The sequence below is a fragment of the Protopterus annectens genome, chromosome 12.part0, assembly GCF_019279795.1.
Source record: "Protopterus annectens isolate FY-2018-M chromosome 12.part0, PAN1.0, whole genome shotgun sequence".
Taxonomy (NCBI): Eukaryota; Metazoa; Chordata; order Ceratodontiformes; family Protopteridae; genus Protopterus; species Protopterus annectens.
In genome coordinates this window covers 218,608,276-218,627,746 of record NC_056746.1, presented here as the reverse complement: position 1 = coordinate 218,627,746, position 19,471 = coordinate 218,608,276, and positions in this window count along the sequence as shown.

Below are 19,471 nucleotides of genomic sequence, written 5' to 3'. Positions count from 1 at the left end.
GCCTAGAAAATAGTCTTCCATGAGTGACTCTGAATTTTAAGGAAATATGAGTGGGCCAATCAATAGTGGAAGAGGCTGACAGGATGTGGAGAAAAAAGCAAACCAAAAATTCTTGTTTCTGTTGCTGCTTTAAAATTCTAAATATTCACAAACAAGAGAAACAGTTCCCTGCCCATGTACTTGTATAACTGACTTCACCCCATAAGAAGGGATCAAATGAGTTTCGATCACTTTTATTGGGTGTAAAAATGTTCAATATTATGAATGTTTAATTATATTGAGTGTTTCCTTATATGTGTATATAAATGAAATAAAACAATTATTGAAAATAACACCTCCTTCAGGAGATACCTTACTACATATAGCAAACAACTAGAAAGACCCAAGAGGTTTCTAACTAATAGATCAGATGCTTCAAGACCCTGAGCAACCAGGTGAGGTGTGAACCACTGTCCTTTTGTGCAGTATTTTACAGAATCTTGAGACGAGATCTGTGCCTTGGCATTCATGCCACAACAGACCCAGTTGTCCTAGATCTTTTGTATTTCCATCTAAGTCTTTACCAAAAGATAAATCAAATGCAATGGAAAGACACCTTTATCAAGCAGTGCTTTTGCCACCTGGACTGCACCTGCAGATTAACCAGTGTGATACACTATCATCCTTCCAATTTGACCTAGATGACTGGTTGGGCACCCACAAATTCATCCCAGGCTTGTCTGGACTAGCCTTCCAAGAGAAAGGTGGTATGGCTTAAGGGTGGGTACTTATAAAGCATGAATGATCAATGGGCTCATTTATTATGAAATTCTTATGAATCCTATGAAAAATGATTGATATCAATTTCAGAATAAGAAATCATAAATCAAGGGGAATGCCAATTACACAATAACGGGTCATTGCTATTCAAAAACGTGCACACTGATTGGACACCCCAACCAGCATGCCCGTTGTAATTCTATCACATACCAATAGAAAACGTACAGCTGCTAAAGTGCCACTGAGTGGTCAGACTTTTCTATTGGAATATGCTACAGAGGGCAGAGCAAAATTTAAGGAAAATCAGGTACATGCTATAATTAGAAATTGCTTACCCTTCTTAAATAATGTCTTACCATAATGGCACTGTAGTGTCCCTGTACGTTCTTCCATCTTTTTCTGATGCACTGTGCATGCGTATGGTACTTGCATTCCCATGCTTGCATAATACATTGGTGCAATGCAGAGAAAACAATGGAGTAGAGAGAATCTCTGTTGCTGTTTTTTTTTTGACCGAGATTTTATGAGGCACAGCATAAGTACAAGGAAAATCAGGTATGTTTCTGATACCACCTTTCTCTTGGAAGGCTAGTCCAGACAAGCCTGGGATGAATTTGTGGGTGCCCAACCAGTCATCTAGGTCAAATTGGAAGGATGATAGTGTATCACACTGGTTAATTTCTTAATGTCATTGTATAATAACAATAACCCACTCCTGAGTGTGGGTATTGCTGAATTTACTCACATTTGGCTTAAATCACACCAACCATGGGTAAATTCAGCATTACCATACCCAGTCATGGGTTGTTGCTTAAATATATAAAACTACTTTCTACTTTGATTAGAATCATTATTTATTCCCAGTTACTTAGCTTTTCTACTATTCTTGAATGGGGGACTGTATCAAAAGCTTTGGACAGGATGAGGTATGTGGTGTTTACAGTTGTATCTTTGCCCATTAATTTGGAGACCTTTTCAAAAAAGTTCACCGGGATGAGTAAGCATAACTGCTCTTGATGAATCCAAACTGAGGCAGGCCCAATGCGGGTTACTTATGTCCTTATTGACTAGTTCCATTATAAGTCTTTCCATTTCTTTGCATATGACAGCGGTAATACTTATGGGTCTGCAATTGCCTGGGCCATGGAGCTTTTCTCCCTGGGTCTCCAGTGAAAAGTTTTTTTTTCACCCAGATGGATTTTCCCAGTAAACAAATGCAAATAAACAATAAAATAAAATATGGCTCTTATTCTTTCAACATCGCAAGTTAATAGAACTAATATTTTAAAAAGTGTGCTTGATTACTCCTAAGTATCTTGGATGTGTGTCTGTTTCTGGATAAAAGGTTTGGAGCTATGCAGCTGATGCCTTAGATTATCTAGCATTTTGCAAGTTCCATGTAGTGGTGCTGCGGTAGCGTTGTCGCCTCACAGCAAGACGTTGTCGCGTTCGAATCTCAGCTAGAGAGTCTTCTGTGTGGAGGCATGCATGAATGAGCGTGCCTTCGTTAAAGGTTGTGCGTCAAGGCTGGTAACTCGGTAAGTAAAAATCCACTACCAAACATTAGTGGACCAGAGTTCTGCTGTGGCGACCCCTACTCAGGATAAGCCAAAAGGCACAACAACAACAACTGACACATTACTAGCACCTTCAGTGAGAGTTGGGTGACTCTTGCTAACTGACGAAGTTACTCTTAGATTTTCCCCATATTTGTCTCCAGACATTTACTGTTTTGCTGCACATGCATGTTTTTAAAATATCCAGGACAGCTATACCTCTCAACTGTCTCTGATTTTGCCTCATACCCTTCGTCCTGTGCCAGGCAAAATTTTTGATTTTCCACTAAATTGCTCAGAATTGGAGGCTGTCAATAATGGTATAACATTACAGTTTGTACTTGTTTAGAAAATGCACAGAGATGCAACATCCATTATTTTATTAACTTTTCAAGATGATTAGAGTCATAATTGATCCTGGAAAACTTTGGCTCTTCACACCATCACTTTGCTCCCTCATTGTTGAACAATGAAAAGGAAGGAATCGGTACAGAACATTACATACAGTACCGACATTGCTGCCAATTTATTGTGCATTTAACTCTTTTTTTTTAACAGAGCTTTTCCTTTTACACTGCAGCAAGAGAAGCAAAGTACCTTGATTTTGCAAACAAGCTTTGGAAATTGACTAGATCGGAACCAAAGCAGCCTTGTACCCATTTTCCACTGGGAGTGAAAATAATCCTGGTAAAAGTCAAGCAGGTTAATAATTAAAGAATTGAGGGTGGGGAAGGGGTGTGTCTAATGACATTGCACTGTGGGTGGTCTTACCTGTCAAAATGGAGAGCGGGAAGATCCAGATAGAAAAACAGTGAAATTGGGCATAAAGAAAGCAGAAAAATACAAATTCAGTGATAGCCACTCCCTGTATCCTACTTAAAGTATGCATTAGTGGCAAAAAATAAAAAAGTGTTCAAAATGCTGCATCTTTGACACACTCTAACATTTATTTGCTAAAGGAAAGCATTTAATTACATTCACAGTGTTCACTTATATTTTTATAGCACATATAAGCAACTTGTTATTAGATTGAGCCAAGGGCAGTAATCCAGGCATTCACCTATGCAAAAATAAGAGAAAACATCTCAGCTCTATACATATTATAATCAGTGCACTTTTACACCCCAACCCTATCCCAACAGCCCAAGACTTCAGCATATTAACATGAGTATGCCTTTGTCCCACCTTTCTTCTCTTTTTACATTATAATACCTACATTTCTTAAAAACTAAAAAAGAAAAAAAGTATTTGTTTGTTTTAGTATATTTATCACATGCAACAATCACTGAAAATGTTTTACTATATAACATGCAATTTATAATGTGACATGTTTTATAGAAATACCATTAAGAACAAAAAATGTTTTATTTACATTTACTCCTTTTTTCCTGTTAGTGTTCTTCCAAAAATCGATCACATGAAGTGGTATACATGATTTTCAGTCCTCCCACAAGTTTAACAAAGTCAACAAAGGTCCAATCTTTCTCAAGTCACTTTTTCCTGTAAAGCCATAATTCACAAATGTGATTGATAGTTACAGTCATTTGTTCAGTAATTTTAGTGTTGCTGGTCTTATAATCATTTCTTCACTAATTTCAGTGTTGCTGGTCTTCTTCCTGTTCATCTCCATTTCCCAAACCCAGACTCTGGTTCAAGCCCAAGGAACTCCTGATTCTTCTAGTCAGCTTCCGTGCTTTTTTTCTGTCTCTCAAGCATTTTCCTTTGGAACACTGGAAAAGGTTTCACTGGAAAAATCACTCTAAGGGCTTTGTTATCAGAAGAATGAGAAGTATCCTTCTGTTTGATAGCTTACGTTTTTGTTGGACAAACTTTTTTATTTCCTCCATAGTCTGGTCTTCATAAAAAAAAAATAAATTTGAAGGAAAAAAATATTCTAAAAGCAGCCAGATACAGCAGCTTGAATCTCACACATTCTGCTCAACATTCATGATTGCTTGGATACATTTGCTTTTCTTCTGCCTGGTGTACAGTGAATAATCATTTTCCACAAACACTCTATTGTCTCCAATAATAATCTGCCCTTCTGCCTCAGTTTTGTCAGAATCAACTCTTTCTGCTGGTATGATTGTACCTTTACTAAAACACATCTTGGCTGCTTTCTCATGGCCAGGTTTGGAATATACAGACAAAGTGCCCTTTCAATTAAAAAAAATTCTGCTGTAGAATACCAGTTGCTTGTTGTCTTTCTGTTTTTCCCGGTTAAGGGTTGCCACAGCGGAACTCCAGTCCACTAATGATTGCAAGTAGATTTTCATGAACATCAAGGTGCCAGCTTGATGTTCAACCTTCAATGAAGGCATGCCCATTTACGCATGTCTTTCGAACGGCCAACCAACCGTGGGGAGGACATGCAGACTCCACACAGAAGGCACTCCCTGCACTCCAGCCAAGAATCGAATGGGAGAACCTCTTGCTGTGAGGCAACAATGCTACCGCTGCACCACCGCGGATCTGCTGTAGAATACCAGTCCAATTGCTTATTTGTGCATTTGTCATTTGAGCTGATCCTTAATTTTTTTTATTTTAATCAGCTCTGAGCACATTTGATTTATTTTCATCTAAATTACTGGCAGCCATACAAGGGTGCCAGAAGCTGTTAAAGACTGGGGGAGGTGGTGGGTGACAGGGGCACTTAGTGAACTAAAAAGGGTAATTTTTTTATAACTATTTGCTACCACAACATAGGTTCACTTGGAAGACATTTTAAGCTTAGCCAATTCCCTTTTAGTGCTTGAATTAACATTTTCTGATTGGTCTTAGCTATCACCATGGCTGATAATTGTATATTAGCCCTAGTGAGAACAACTGTGATCATACCATAAATAATTTGAGGGGGCCATGTAACGGATGCAGCATTTAGGAACTGCCTCTATCCATTAGTGGCATGAGAGGAAATCCTGGAGTACATCTTCAATTACCCATCCTTAGATCCAAGTTGCATTTGAATATGGATGGATGAGCTTTGCTTTATTTTTATGGATAGTCTGTTCCGGAACAGTGGTAGCCTCTGTGATATATATATCCATCTCTCCACAACATTCAGTTTAGATATCCGGACTGAGTATTTCTAATGCCATTTGACTTGCTGATGTTCAGTAGGTCCGTCTGTATTATGTCGGAGGATGCTTTGTATGCCAGACATGTCACCTCTAAGCACTCTGTAGGATACTGAGTATAGTATTAAATCTTTGAGGTGGTCCATGCAAGACCTATTGTTTAGGACTTGTATCCTTTTAGTAAGGTATCTCTGAAGGTATTCCAATTGTTGCATGGGGCTGGACAGATACATAAAGTGGGCATTATACAAAATGATTGACATAATGAGAGCTATGTAAAGGGGGACAACAACATCGCTAGATCTAGTCACAATCAATTTGTTTATAAGCTGTGCAATATACAAAGGATTTCTTATCACTCTGGGCACATGTTGGTCAAAAGTTTGGTCACTGTACAGACAAGCTCCCAAATGCCAAACAATTGGATCAGTTCTAAGAGGGGATTGTCATGATTTTGACACCAGTTATTATTTGGGACAAACCTTCCTGCATGATGGTTAAGTAATTTGGGGATTCAATAACTTCTCCTAGCTTGCAGTCATCTCAAACTTAGCTGGCCAAAGCTCTTTGGTATTTCCTTTTACTTTTGAGATGTATATGCCAAACAGAAAAAGTCTCAGCACCGAACCCTGGGGGACTCCATTGGTGACTGGTCTATTCCCCTGTTTTGATCTCCTGCATCCTGTGAGCCAAGTTGGCAATGCAGCTGGTGATCAATGTGTTTTCTCCTACATTATTCATCTTTTGTACTACACCTGAGTAGGGGATTGTGTCAAAAGGCTTGGCCAGGTCAAGGGAATGTGGTGTGAACTGTTTTACCTTCATCTATTGCTTTGGTAACAAGAGTAAAGCTTAAAATTTGCCCATGATTTTAAGCCTTTCACACTTTCCTCTGGGCTGTTTTCAAACACATTTTTAGGGCCATGCATACATGTATGCATAAGTAGACAGAATTGCCAGCACCAAATGCAGTGTAAAGCAACAAAATAAGGCTAATAAGCTGAATACATAAGTATTTATTTAAATATAATAAACAACCCAGACCGGTTTCAGCCAACAGGCTTTCCTCAGTGGGAATGAAAGTAATAGCAAATTAGAAGTGACACACACATATATACAGCATGAGTCATCCAATAGGATTTTTCCCAAAGTGATCTTCCCAACATTCAAATTGTTTCCTGTATGGAAAATAAAAAGAGAATATAAAAGTTATACAATAAATCAACCACATAGTTACTGTCCATTGTAATTAGTAAAATTAAAATGAAACATATAATATTGTTATAAATGATCATTTAAACCAGATGAAAACAAAGCACCAGTTTAATGATCCAATACTTCTCCTTTTTAGTGAGAATTGAATGCCATCCTTGTTTATTAGATTTATCATGAAGAATTCTGTCTATAATGCTGAACTGGAATCTGGCTGAGTTATGTTGCATACAATATCTAAATAGGGCATTGGTCTCCCTCTTGGTTTGTATGTCGCTACGGTGCTCCGACATGCGTAATCAAAATGGTCATGATGTCTGTCCAACATAAAATGAACCACATGTACATGTTGCAAGGTACACCACCCAATCACTGTTACAATTGCCAAAGAATTTCATGTCAAAAATCCTGTCAGTGTTTTTACTGGTGAAGTGTTTCGATGTAAAAATATATGGACATGATGAACAGTAACCACATTGGTAGGTACCCCATAGTTTATCACCTGTCATGGTTAGTTGATGGTGTATCACTCCAGCCGAACTGACCCTTTTGAAATGTGAAAAAAATGACCCAAGTGTCCTCCCTCTCCTGTATCCATATGTACATGCATCACCAATCCAGGGTGTGAGCTCCTCACTGGCCGTAAGAATGTTCCAATGTTTGGACATGACATTACTGATTAGGTTGATGTTACGTCCAAATGTTGTGATAAACCGAATAGATTCATCCTGTTCAATCTGAGTCTTATCACGGTATCTAAGAAGGGAGGTTCTGGTAGAATTGATAGCAACTTGTTGGGCGCCCTGGATGTCAGGCTCCTTGTAACCCCTAGCTCTAAACCTGTTGGCCAGATCCTGTTGGGATTCTTCATAATTGTTTTCTGAGGAACAAATTCTACGAATCCGGAGGAACTGAGATTTGGGTATGTTTCGGATGATGTGGTTTAGATGCATGCTCATTGCATGTAGTAAGTTGTTGAACTGGGGGTATTTACAAAATGTTTTACTTTGTAAAGTGTCATCTGGATTTCTAGCTATGGTCACATCCAGAAAGTCGATTTCATTTTTGTCATGAGTAGAAGTAAATTCAATACCCTATTTGTTCTGGTTGAGGTATAATACAAATTATGCCAAATATTCCTCATCAGAACGTCAAACCAACCAACAATCGTTCAAACACCTATGCCAAATGTCAAGCTCCTCAAGATATAGGTTGTGTGTGGAGTCATAAATGAGATGCTCCTCAATGCATCCCATAAATAGGTCTGCATATATGCAAAAGATGCTCCCATAGCGGTCCCTTTGAGCTGCCAGTAGCATTCTCCCTGAAAATAGAAAACATTTTTGTTGAGAACATGTTCAGCCATGCAGACCAAAAGTGTGTTAAAGCCTATGGGATAGAGTTGGGCTCTGTCTAACCAAAACTTAAGGGCTTCCAATCCAGCCCAATGTGGTATGTTGGTGTATAGAGCCTTGACATCCAGGGTGCAGAGTAGCCAGTCAGGTTCTAGTTGATTGTCAGCAATAATGTGTAAAAATTGTGTAGTGTCCTGTATTCTGGCGTGAATCAGACTTAGTAGTGGTCTAAGATACAATGTGAGGAACTCAGATAATGGTTCCATCAGTGAACCCATCCCAAATACAATAGGTCTTCCAGGAGGTTTGTTAAGACATTTGTGTATCTTGGGTAGCAAGTATAATGTTTGTTTTTGTGGATCCTGGACCATCAGATGTGTCTTCACTGTGTCGGATATGATACCCTCCGAGACAGCCAGAGCCAAAAAATTCTCAATTTCCCACTTAAAATTAGGAGTGGGGTCAATAGGCATTTTCATGCAATAGGAAGGGTTGGAAAGTTGTCCATTTCCCTCCCCCAGATAAAAATCCGTGTCCATGATAACTACCACCCCACCCTTGTCAGCCTGAGTAATGACCATATTTTTATTATCCCTAAGCTGTTGCAATGCCTGTTGTTCAGTATGTATGCATTCCTTGATTCACCTTCCTGATTGTATTAAATTCTGTTCCTTGTATAATACAGCACACTTGCTAGACTTAAGTTAGCACATTTCAAATTTATTGTTTGAACATTTTTCCAGCAGGCAATGAAGTGAAATGCATGCACCAATAATGACAAAACTGCCCTATTCAGAAATTTCGATGATAACAGTCTACTTCTACACACAATATATAAATACAGAATCACAGTAGAGTGCAAGCCATAGGCATATTGCACAGCTTCTTGAATTTATTTTCAATGGGGGGGGGGGGGGCAAAAGGCCAAAAACCAGGGACACATTTTAAACATTGCATGTATAATTTTGGAAAGTTGCTTGCATAAAATCTTACGTTACCACCATCCATTTCACTGCTAAGTCTTGAACCCAGAACCATGTGCACTACAGTCAGAGCAAGATACCACTAAGCTAAACCAACAGTTTCTTGAAAGACAGGAAAACAAGCTTAAATGACTATCATATAATTTAGTGAATTCAGTTCTCACTTCTCACCATAGCTTTCAACTTCTTAGCACAAAAATACAGAACATAGCCAATAATGGGGGAATACAGCCCCAAAATAGGGACACATTTCAAATACTGATTTTATAACCTTAGACAATTGCTAGAATAAAAGTTTTTTTTACCACTCATGCAAACCACATGAACAGAACAAAGATGTGAGGTATAAATTCACATGTGATGGTGGCTAGGGACTTTAAGCTCTTTTTACATGTACCCAAGGTACAGGTTTGGAGTACCTCTAGCCACCAGATGTATTCTGCTGGGGGCAAACATTCACACACACACACACACACACACACACACACACACACACACACACACACACACACACACACACACACACACACACGCACACACACACTCCAGCAGCAGTGTACACACCATTCTGCAATAAATATAGTCCAGTCCAGCAGCAGTGTACACACCACTCTGCAATAAATACAGTCCAGTCCAGCAGCAGTGTACACACCACTCTGTAATAAATACAGTCCAGTCCAGCAGCAGTGTACACACCACACTGCAATACAGTCCAGTCCAGCAGCAGTGTACACACCTCTCTGTAATAAATACAGTCCAGTCCAGCAGCAGTGTACACACCACTCTGCAATAAATACAGTCCAGTCCAGCACCACTCTGATAGACTCCAGCAGCTTCTGTCCATTCCCGCTCCACTCTGCAATTACATCCTACATCCTAGTCTATAGTCCAAAGCATCTGCTCTACAAGCAGCTTGCAAGGCTTCTGCAAATAAAATCCTTTCTGTTCTGGCAGCAGCTTTGAATAAATCCGTTTGTTCCCGCTCTCAAAAAAATGGCCGTAAATACGTGCGCTGACGTGACATCATCTCGGTGGCAGTTAGGAGGCACGCGAAAAATGAAAGGGACAGAGGTATGGATGATCTAAAAGTGGAGGGGGCTCCCCTCCCCCCTCGCTCTATGGTTCCAGCAGCCATAGGTTCATAGGTTGGTACTAGGCTAGCGGCCCTAGGGCCTATACAAGCCTGGCCATAACAATTCCCTGGCTATTTCGTCCCACACTATTTACTTCCCTGGACTCCTGTCTAGCAGGGCGACTGACATGATCCCTGGGGTGAATTTCCTTTCTCGCATCCAATCGTCAAGGTTCCTTTTGAAGAGGGTCAAGGAGGCGCTCTGCTTGACATGTATGGACAGTCTATTCCAGAGTCTGGGGAGTCTCTGGGTCTGGAACCTATCCTTCCAGCATGTTTTGTTTATTGTGATAACAAGGTTTAGATCCCTGGAGCATGTGGCTCTGAGGGACTGGGATTTCTTTAAGTGAAGCATGTCCAACAGCTCTGGGTTTGACATGGCCTTGTATGTTAAGCAGAGATCACCTCTGAGTAAGACGATATGTGACAGAGTATAGTTGGAGTTTTTTAAGGCGGTCAGCATACGGCATCTGCTTTAGGCCTGTGATTCTTTTAGTGAGGTATTTCTGCGGCCTTTCCAGTTGTTGTAGATGTCTTGAGAGGAACATACCAAATGGGGCATTGTATACTATAATGGGTCTAATGAGGGATGAGTACAGTGGGACAATGACCTCCTTTTTTCTGGATGAAAAGCCCTTAGTGATGACGTGTGCCACATAGAAGGATTTCCTAACTGTTGTGGCGATGTGGTTACTGAAGGTGAGACCACTGTCCACCTGTGTCCCAAAGTCTCTTATCACACTTTCAGTGTTTAGTGTACTGCCACCTACGTGGTAATTCACTGGTACATGTTTTTTCCCAAAGGGGATAACTATACATTTCTTGACATTGAGCTTGAGCCCATGGCTCTGGCACCAAGCATCTGTTTCTGTAAGGCCCTTTTGTAGAGTATCCACATCATTTGGGGATTCAGTAATGGCTCCCAGTTTGCAGACATGTGCGAACTTTGTTAGCCAGAGTCCCTTAGTGTTGGCCTGTACTTCAGAGAAGTAGATGCCAAACAAGAGCGGTGCCAGGACTGAACCCTGAGGTACTCCACTTGTCACTTGTCTGGAGCTGGATTTGGAGTCAGCTACTTTTACAGTGTGGGTTCTGTCAGTAAGCCAGTTGGCAACCCATCGAGTAACAAAGGGATTAATGCCCAGCTTAGTAAGTTTATCTATGACTCCAGAGTGTGGGATGGTGTCAAAGGCCTTGGCGAGGACCAGATAGACTGTGTGGACTGCCTTACCCTCATCCACAGCTCTGGAGACTGATTCAAAGAAGTCAATCAAGTTCAGGAGACGAGATCGGCCCTTCACGAACCCAAACTGGGTGGGGTCCAGTGTTTGAAGGTTGCCAATATCTTTGTTTATAAGTTCCATGATAATACGTTCCATGGCCTTGCAGATCAGGCTCGTCAGACTGATGGGGCGGTAGTTCCCAGGATCCAAAGTGGATCCCCCCTTGTGGAGTGTGATAACTGTAGCTGTGTGCCACTCAATGGGCACAAAGCCTAGGTGAGGGTATGATTAAACATGACACTTAGGTGAGGTGCAAGGTAATTTTGTAGTTCATGTAGTACACAGCCCAGGATGTCATCTGGTCCCATGGATGCTGTATTCTTAGCTTTGGAGAGTGCGGTTTTTACCTGTGTGGCCGTTATTACCGGAATTTGGCAAACTTCCGGTATTGAGATGGTCCATTTAGAGGGTGAGAGGGGGGTTGAAGTTGGCACTGAATCGATCTGCCAGGATACTGGCAATATCCTTGGGATCAGTATATTTAATGCCATTCTTTGTAGCTCAGAGCAGATCTGAGCATTGCCATTTAGATTCTTGACATAGCTATAGAATGCCTTGTGGTTGTCTTTGGAATCTTTGGCAATTTTATTTTCGTAACTAGCTTTGGAGGATTTTACAAGGGGTCTCAGCTTCTTACTGAGGCTGGTAAGGGAATTTTTTGCATCGTGGGATTTTTCTCTTTTCTGCAACAGTTTCTTCCTTTTGTTGTAAAGTTGTTTATGGCAAGGGACCACCAGATTGGCTTCCTTTTTTTGGAGGAGAGTGTCTTGGTTCTATATGGGATGGCACAATTCATGCATGAGTGGATGTGCTCGTACAGTGCCTTAGTGCATGACTAAGCAGTCAAACTTTCAGTTCCCGTCTGCATGGGTGTCATGAAGTTTGTCACTTCTGACTTGAGTAGCAAGAAGTTCACTTTGGAGAAGTTATTTATGGAGGTTTCCTTACTGTGGAGTGGGGGTGGGATTTGGATGTTAAGGGTGACTGGCTTATGATCTAACCTGACCAATGAGGGGGTGACCATAGTTGTGGAGCATCGGTTTCTCATGTTGGTAATTACCAGGTTTAGGATATTGGAGCCCCTGGTGGGACTATGGATTAGTTGATCCAGGGCATTGGAATTTATGAATTCCAAGAACCGTTGGGCAAAGGTGTTAGTACACGAGTAGTTTTCCCAGTTAATGGCAGGGTAGTTGAAATCACCCAGTATTAGGGTATTTGGTTGTATCTTAATATTTCCAGTACATTTAGAAAGGTGTAGTGAGAATCTTGGGGCATGGTGGGGGATCTGCAGCAAGCTACAATTTGGATTGCAGTCTTACCTAGTGTTAGTTGCACCTGGAGAATTTCAGACGCATTGTGTTGGGCAACTAGCCTGGTGGTGTGAATATCCTTGGTGAATATGGACACTCCTCCACCTTTAGTGTTTCGATCCTGGTTTGGTGGTCAAAAAATGTGGTAAGAGTTGTATCCTGGTATTGCAGGGGTGCTCTCTGGAGCCTTGAACCAGGTCTTAGTTACTGCACAGATATTGATGTTCTCCATTTTTAGGAGAGCCTGAAGAGTGTGCATTTTGAGGTTTAGACTTCTAGCATTGAGTAGCATTACCTTCAGATTTTGCAAGCTTGTACTGTTATGGTGGTGGTTTGGTCCTTTGAACTTTGCCTAAAAAAGGCACTATAGGGGTGGCAAGAGCCTTAGCCAGTAACCTGAATCCCAGGGGCGACAGATGCAGACCATCTCTGGCAAAGCATCGTGGTCTGTCGATCATGTCGTCCCAGGCAGACAGATACTGGATCCCCTTTGAATGACACCAGAAGCTTAGCCAATTGTTGAAGTCAATCGTTTTGTCCTTATATTGTGGTATCATTCTGGGCGAAGGCAGGATGCTACTCAGGGCTAGGGTCATACCTGCCTGGGCCACATGATCCGAGAGCTCTTCCATGCCTCTTTTTATGTAGTCCAGGGAGGTACATCTCAAGTCATTCACTCCAACATGAACAATGACAGAGTCATATTTGTACTTGTGGAGTGACCTGAGTGCATGCGTTATGTGGTGGATCTTGGCACCCGACAGGCAGCTGACTGTAATTTTCTCCATGTTCAGCCTGGTGAGTGAGGGACATCAGTGTGCCTGACAATAGAGTCACCTATGACTAAAGTGTTAGGTACGTTGTCTTGCCCTAGGGGCTGTTGCTGGGTGGCACACTGGTGTTGTGAGCTATGTGAAACTTTGGTTGTGATTGGTGTTTGTTTGCGTTTCAGCTTTGGAGGTCCTTGTTGCTTGAGCAGGTTACAGTTAAGGGCCTACGCATATGTGGATTTAGTGTTGCTATCAGTGGGTGTTGGTGGTGTGAGTTTAGAAGGGCTATGTGTTGCTTGAGGTGTAGTGCGGGTGTTAACCTTCTCCTCTTGACTGTCTAGCACAATCTCGGGTGGAGAGAGCTTTGCTTCCAGTTTGGCTAAGTGCATATCTCACACGTTGTAGTGTTGGGTGGTAGGAGGAGAGTGTTATCTGTGTACATGAGGCAATTGCTGTACTGCCCCAGTATGCCCAGATTCACCAGGTGGACAGGAGAAATCACAGGAAGCTGACCCTTGGACATGCCTGGTTTGGTGCTTTTTTTTTTGAAAAGTACAGGAGCTGTTTTCCCTTCCCTTCCCTTAGTAAGGTACTTTGCAATTATAGGCTGTTTAGTGCCTATGATTAATTTCTCCTTCTGCGTTCTACCTCATAATTCCTCAACATAATTACTATTACCTACCTCTTTCATAATAGTGAAAGGTCCCTCCCATGCTGCCTTTGGCTTATTCTGATAAAAAGGAATAAGTACATTACATTTTGTCCAACCATATACTCAGGCTCTTTTTCACCTATCCTACAAAACTTTTTGATTGTAAGCATTTAAAATCTTGGAACTCATATTGCCAAGTCCCTAAATCTGGAGACTGAATGGTGAAAAATCCAGAATTATATATGACATTGCCATTTTTGGAATACTACCTATTCTCTGTATTACGGTGATCTGTGAGTTGGTATATATGAACTTGAGGTTATAGGGGCTTGCCCCCCTGCACAAAGAAGTTTAAAGGAGCAGAACTATGTTTGATATTCATTCTTCTGTATTTTCAGTTTTTTTTTTTTAGTCTCTCTGGTCTCGATAATGTGAGTCTCAATATTTCAACAGGCAAAGCTTTTCGATCCCGTTATTTTAGATTCCCTTATACCAACATCATAAGCTCCCTAAGATTAATGCTAAAATTAAAGTACTGCACAACAGACTCATTGGAAAGATTGCATTTACCATCTCATTCATCACAAATTAAATCTAGAGACCCTCACCCTGTTGACCATAAAATAGCTCAAATTGTGAAAAAAAAATTACTTTTTGGGGCACCTATCTTATGCAAGACAGAGATGAAGTATGGACTTACCCAACTTCCACTTAAACTGGTCTGCTAATACTTGCAGCATGCAGTAATTTAACCTTTCCACCAAACCATTTCTTTCAGGATGGTACGGGACATTTTTTAAAATTACTTTAATCCACAGTGCATCCACAAACAAGTCAGCAGAAGGTCTGGAATGAGGTTTGCACCTTTGTCGGTATTTTCTGTGGAAAATGCACCATTAAATTCTTTTAGCAAAGCAATTGCTATCTCTTTTGCCTCATTGTGGGACAAAGCTACAACCTCAAGGTGCATAAGTAGCATAACCTACCATTACAAATATATATCTCTTACCTATGGTACTCTACATATCTCTTACCTATGGTACTCTACATATCTCTTACCTATGGTGCTCAAGGTACTAAAAGGCCCACAATAGCCACAGCTTCCTCTGAAACTGTTCTTTGGGAATGCACAGTACCAAAGCAGCCTCAGCTATATCTCCTGCTCTGAAAACCTTTTCACACTGCTCATGATGTTTTGAAGTACTTTCTCCAGTCTTTTATAATGGCTGGCCAATAAAAAATGTATGCTTTATGCCAACATTTATTGAAAAAATGATTATTATGAGCTATGGCCAGAAATTCCCTATAGTAGGCTCTTGGGATTGTCAGCTGTTGTATTACCTCTCCCTTTAGCCCTTCTACAGGAGTTCAATCCTAGTTTGCATGCTTTTTTTATCCTTGAGAGTCAGAAGCCTCTGTGGCTACTTCCCTCAAATGATGTGAAGGTGAGATACTAATGCTGTGCCTGTTTCAACTACCTCTGTGATCCTTCAAGTTCACCTTCCAATGAATGTCTAATATTTTCTGAAAACTATGTCTTGGATTCAGACTTACTACTACCAAAAATCTGTTTTCCTTCAGTAACTCTTTCCTAGGAAATCCAGTACCTTTTGACAGTTGAAGTTCAGGTTTGAGATTCTTACTATTATCGTGCTCATTCCCTGAAAGATCAACATTACCAGCCTCTGATGAAGATAAGGCATTAAATGGGTCTTGCCCCCACTATCTTCCTCATGTGTCTTCATGCATGCCTGCATATACATGACACTTGATTATAAAAGCCATTATCTATTGCAGCATCTGCTGAATTATCAAACACTACCACTTGCATATTTCCAGTCTAAAACATTCCTAGCTAATGGCATCTGAAAAGGTGCCCCTTTCAAGATCCTAATTGAGGTGGCCTGCCTGCTCAAGTAAGGATCTTTTCTAACAAATGCAGGCTGTATGTTCCAATATTCCTTTTGGCAATTTTACTTTCTACCAGGATAGGGTACAGGTCCTTGTGACAGTTTGGAACATCTGCAATTTCAATACAATCCACTTCTCCTATGTTGCTACTTCTATTAGCTCCCATCATGTTTTTTTTTTTTTTTTTCTCCACCCTGTCATTATGGACACCTGGACCACACGTGGCCAATATAATTAACACTAAAAGTATTTTACTCCAAGACTTCAATGTTTACTCAAGCCTGTGTTTCACCCTTTTGCCTGTATAACTGACTGTGAAGGTTTGGACTGGCCCCATGGATTCCCTTACACTCACATGTAGTGATGGGTACTCCTTTGTTATGCAGTTGTGTCCTAGTTAGGTATAGTCAACCCCCTTTACCATTCCATCAATAGTGTTACAGTCCTGATCTTAACCAGAGACACATGTCATCAGCAAATAGACTGAGCACTTGTTTTTACTATAAGGTCTCCCAACATTTCAAAGGTAGTAACTTGAAATTCACACATCCATTAAGTAAATATGTGTTTACTTTTGCAATGGATTTACTGACTTTCTTCTATATTCTCAAATTTTGTAATCTGTAAGCATCAATAATAAGTTTAAAACATTCAAATAAACAGAGTTTAACTTTATCATAACAATCAATATCACTTACTGAAGTTAACTCACTCACACATTCTGTATCACTCTGTTTACTGCTTCACTCCAATGGTGCTAGCTGTGCAAGCTGTCTTGTCTCACTCAAGCCTACAGTGCTTTAAAGGTACATAGCTTTCAATACAGTGTAGCTTAATCACTATACTGAATTTCCAGTATTCAGTTCTGCTTTTAAGCACTTTAAATTTGACAAATATAAAGTTATGTACTCACCATCATGTTCCATCTGTGTTGTCCATTTTCAGTCTTCCTCAACAGATAGTTTTTGATCTGATACTTGGATCTGATTCAGCCACTTCTTCCGGATCGTAGGATCTGAGAACTCTCAAGCTCCTCCCCTTACCCATACTGTCCCACCAAACTAACATACCTCAGATGGAGTTTGCTGTCACTAGATATAACAGACATATGACATATAATAAAAGAAAGGAAGCTAGAGCTCAAACAAGGAACAGTGGTTCCTACAATACTCTTCGATCTCTTCAGATGGAATTAAAAGAAGGGGGAAGGAGGGTGGGGAGTTAAGGAGGCATGAAAATGGACAATACAGATGGAATGTTATGGTGAGCGCATAACTTTTTAATCTGATGTTATTTTCAGCTACATAAATCCCAGGAGGACTGTAAGGGAGGATATTCCAGAGAACCACTGGAAAGGCTGCTCTTTCACTAGAGACCAGATCCCGTCTGTAATGAGCAATAAAAGTATGAGAATTAGCCCATGTTGCTACTGCACAAATATCATCCAAGGAAGTTCTAGAGCAAAAGGCTGATGTAGTCACCATATATATACCTTGTGGAATGGGCTCTTGCAGGCTTTGGTAAAAGCAAGCCCACTTTCTCATAGACAAAAACTTTGGTAAAAGCAAGCCCACTTTCTCATAGACAAAGGTGAATCAATCGGGTAACCATTTGGCCAAAGTAACTTTAGATACCTGTATGCCTAACTTGGAATTGGAAAATGAAACAAACAATTGTTCAGATTTTTTAGGTCCTTGGTTTTGTGAAGGTAGAAGCATAGTTGCCTGTGAACATCTAAAAGATATAACATATAATTGCCATTGTTTAAGAAGTTTTGAAAGAAGACTGGAAGATTAATCACCTGATTAATATTTGACTAAGATGCTACCTTTGATAGAAAGGATGGGTTTGTTCATAAAGATACACTTATGAAAAACTAAATAAGGAGGTTTTGAAGACAGCATTTGGAGTTTAGATACTCTTCTAGCAGATGTAATATCCACTAGGAATATGGTCTTCCAAGATAAAAATTTAAGGTCAGCTTTAGCCAAAGGTTCACAGGCAGGTTGAGTCAAGGCCTGAGGCCTGACATTCTACACCCCAAGGAGGTGTAGGATCATTTAATGGGGGTCTAAGTAAAAAGATTCATCTTAAAAAGGCTTTACAATGTTTATAGGAAGCTAAGGAAGACTTATTTATTCCCAGATGAAAGTTGGAGATGGCAGCTAACTGGACTTAAACAGTTGAAAAATTAGTACCTTCATTGAAAATTGTGGCTAAAAAGCCTAACATATTTGAAATAGGTGCTGAAAAAAAGATTCATTTTTTTGCTTAGGACACAAAGAACAGATATTTTCCATTTACTCTTGTAAAGCCTTATGGTGAGCGCTTTATGGGAAGCTAATAAGATGTGATGGATGGGGGAGATCCTGGGCTATCTAGCAATCAATGGAATTGGAGAAGCAATGTGGTCAGCTTGAGGCCTGGTATGTCTGGGTGAGTCATGTGTGTCAGATGAGACAGGAGGTCTGGCGTTGGATCCGGAATCTAGGGTGGATGAAGAAGATGAGGCTAGAGGAAAGAAAACCAAATCTGACAAGGCTAGTAAGGGGCAATGAGGATAACCATGCTCTTCAACTGGGATGCATTCTGAAGAAATTTGGGAATGAGGAGATGGACATAAAAGGGACCGTGGGGCCAAGTGTGAAGTAGACCATCTCTTGGTGATTCCCCTGGTAGGGGCATAAGGGAAAAGAACCTGTTGTATTTGTTGTTGAGGGGAGAAGCAAAAAGATCACAGCATGGTTGGCCCCATTGATGGAAAGTTCTCTCCAACACATTGAGGATAACTGTATCATAGAAACACTTGTGAGGCATCAAGATGGATCTGCTTAACTTGTCTGCAATCACGCTGGATTTCCCTGGAATGTGCATTGCTATTAGAAAGCAAATAAAATAGATCACCCATTGCCAAACTCTCATAGATTCTCGACAAAGGTGGTAAGATTTGGTCCCCCATTGTTTGTCAGTATACCAGACTACTAACATATTGTCTGTCTGAATCACAATTGTCTTGGGTGGGAGAGTGTCTTGATAGGTCTGCAATGCTAGAAGGACAGCTCTTATCTCCAGGGCTTTGATATGCATCTTGGCCTCTTTGGGGGACCATGTGCCTTGGACTTTCCTTCCCAATAAATCTCCCCTGCTGAGCTGAGAAGTGTCCATGGTCACTGTGTCATTGGGTTGAGGAAGAACAAAAGAAAGGCCTTTGTGGAACTTACTGGAAATGATCCACCATAGAAGGCAATTTTTGCATACTTGAGTGATTTTGAATTGCATGGATAATGGCTGTCAAAGAATGGGTCACTGAGTGTCCATAGTCCATTGAAGGATTCTCATGTGAAACCTGGCCAGTGGTAAAGAGTGATTGCTGCTGACATGCAGCCCAGAGCTTGCAGTATCAGTCTGATGTCAAAGGTGGAGTATGTATCAGGAGATCTTTCAGTCTGTATCTTTGGATCCAGTAAA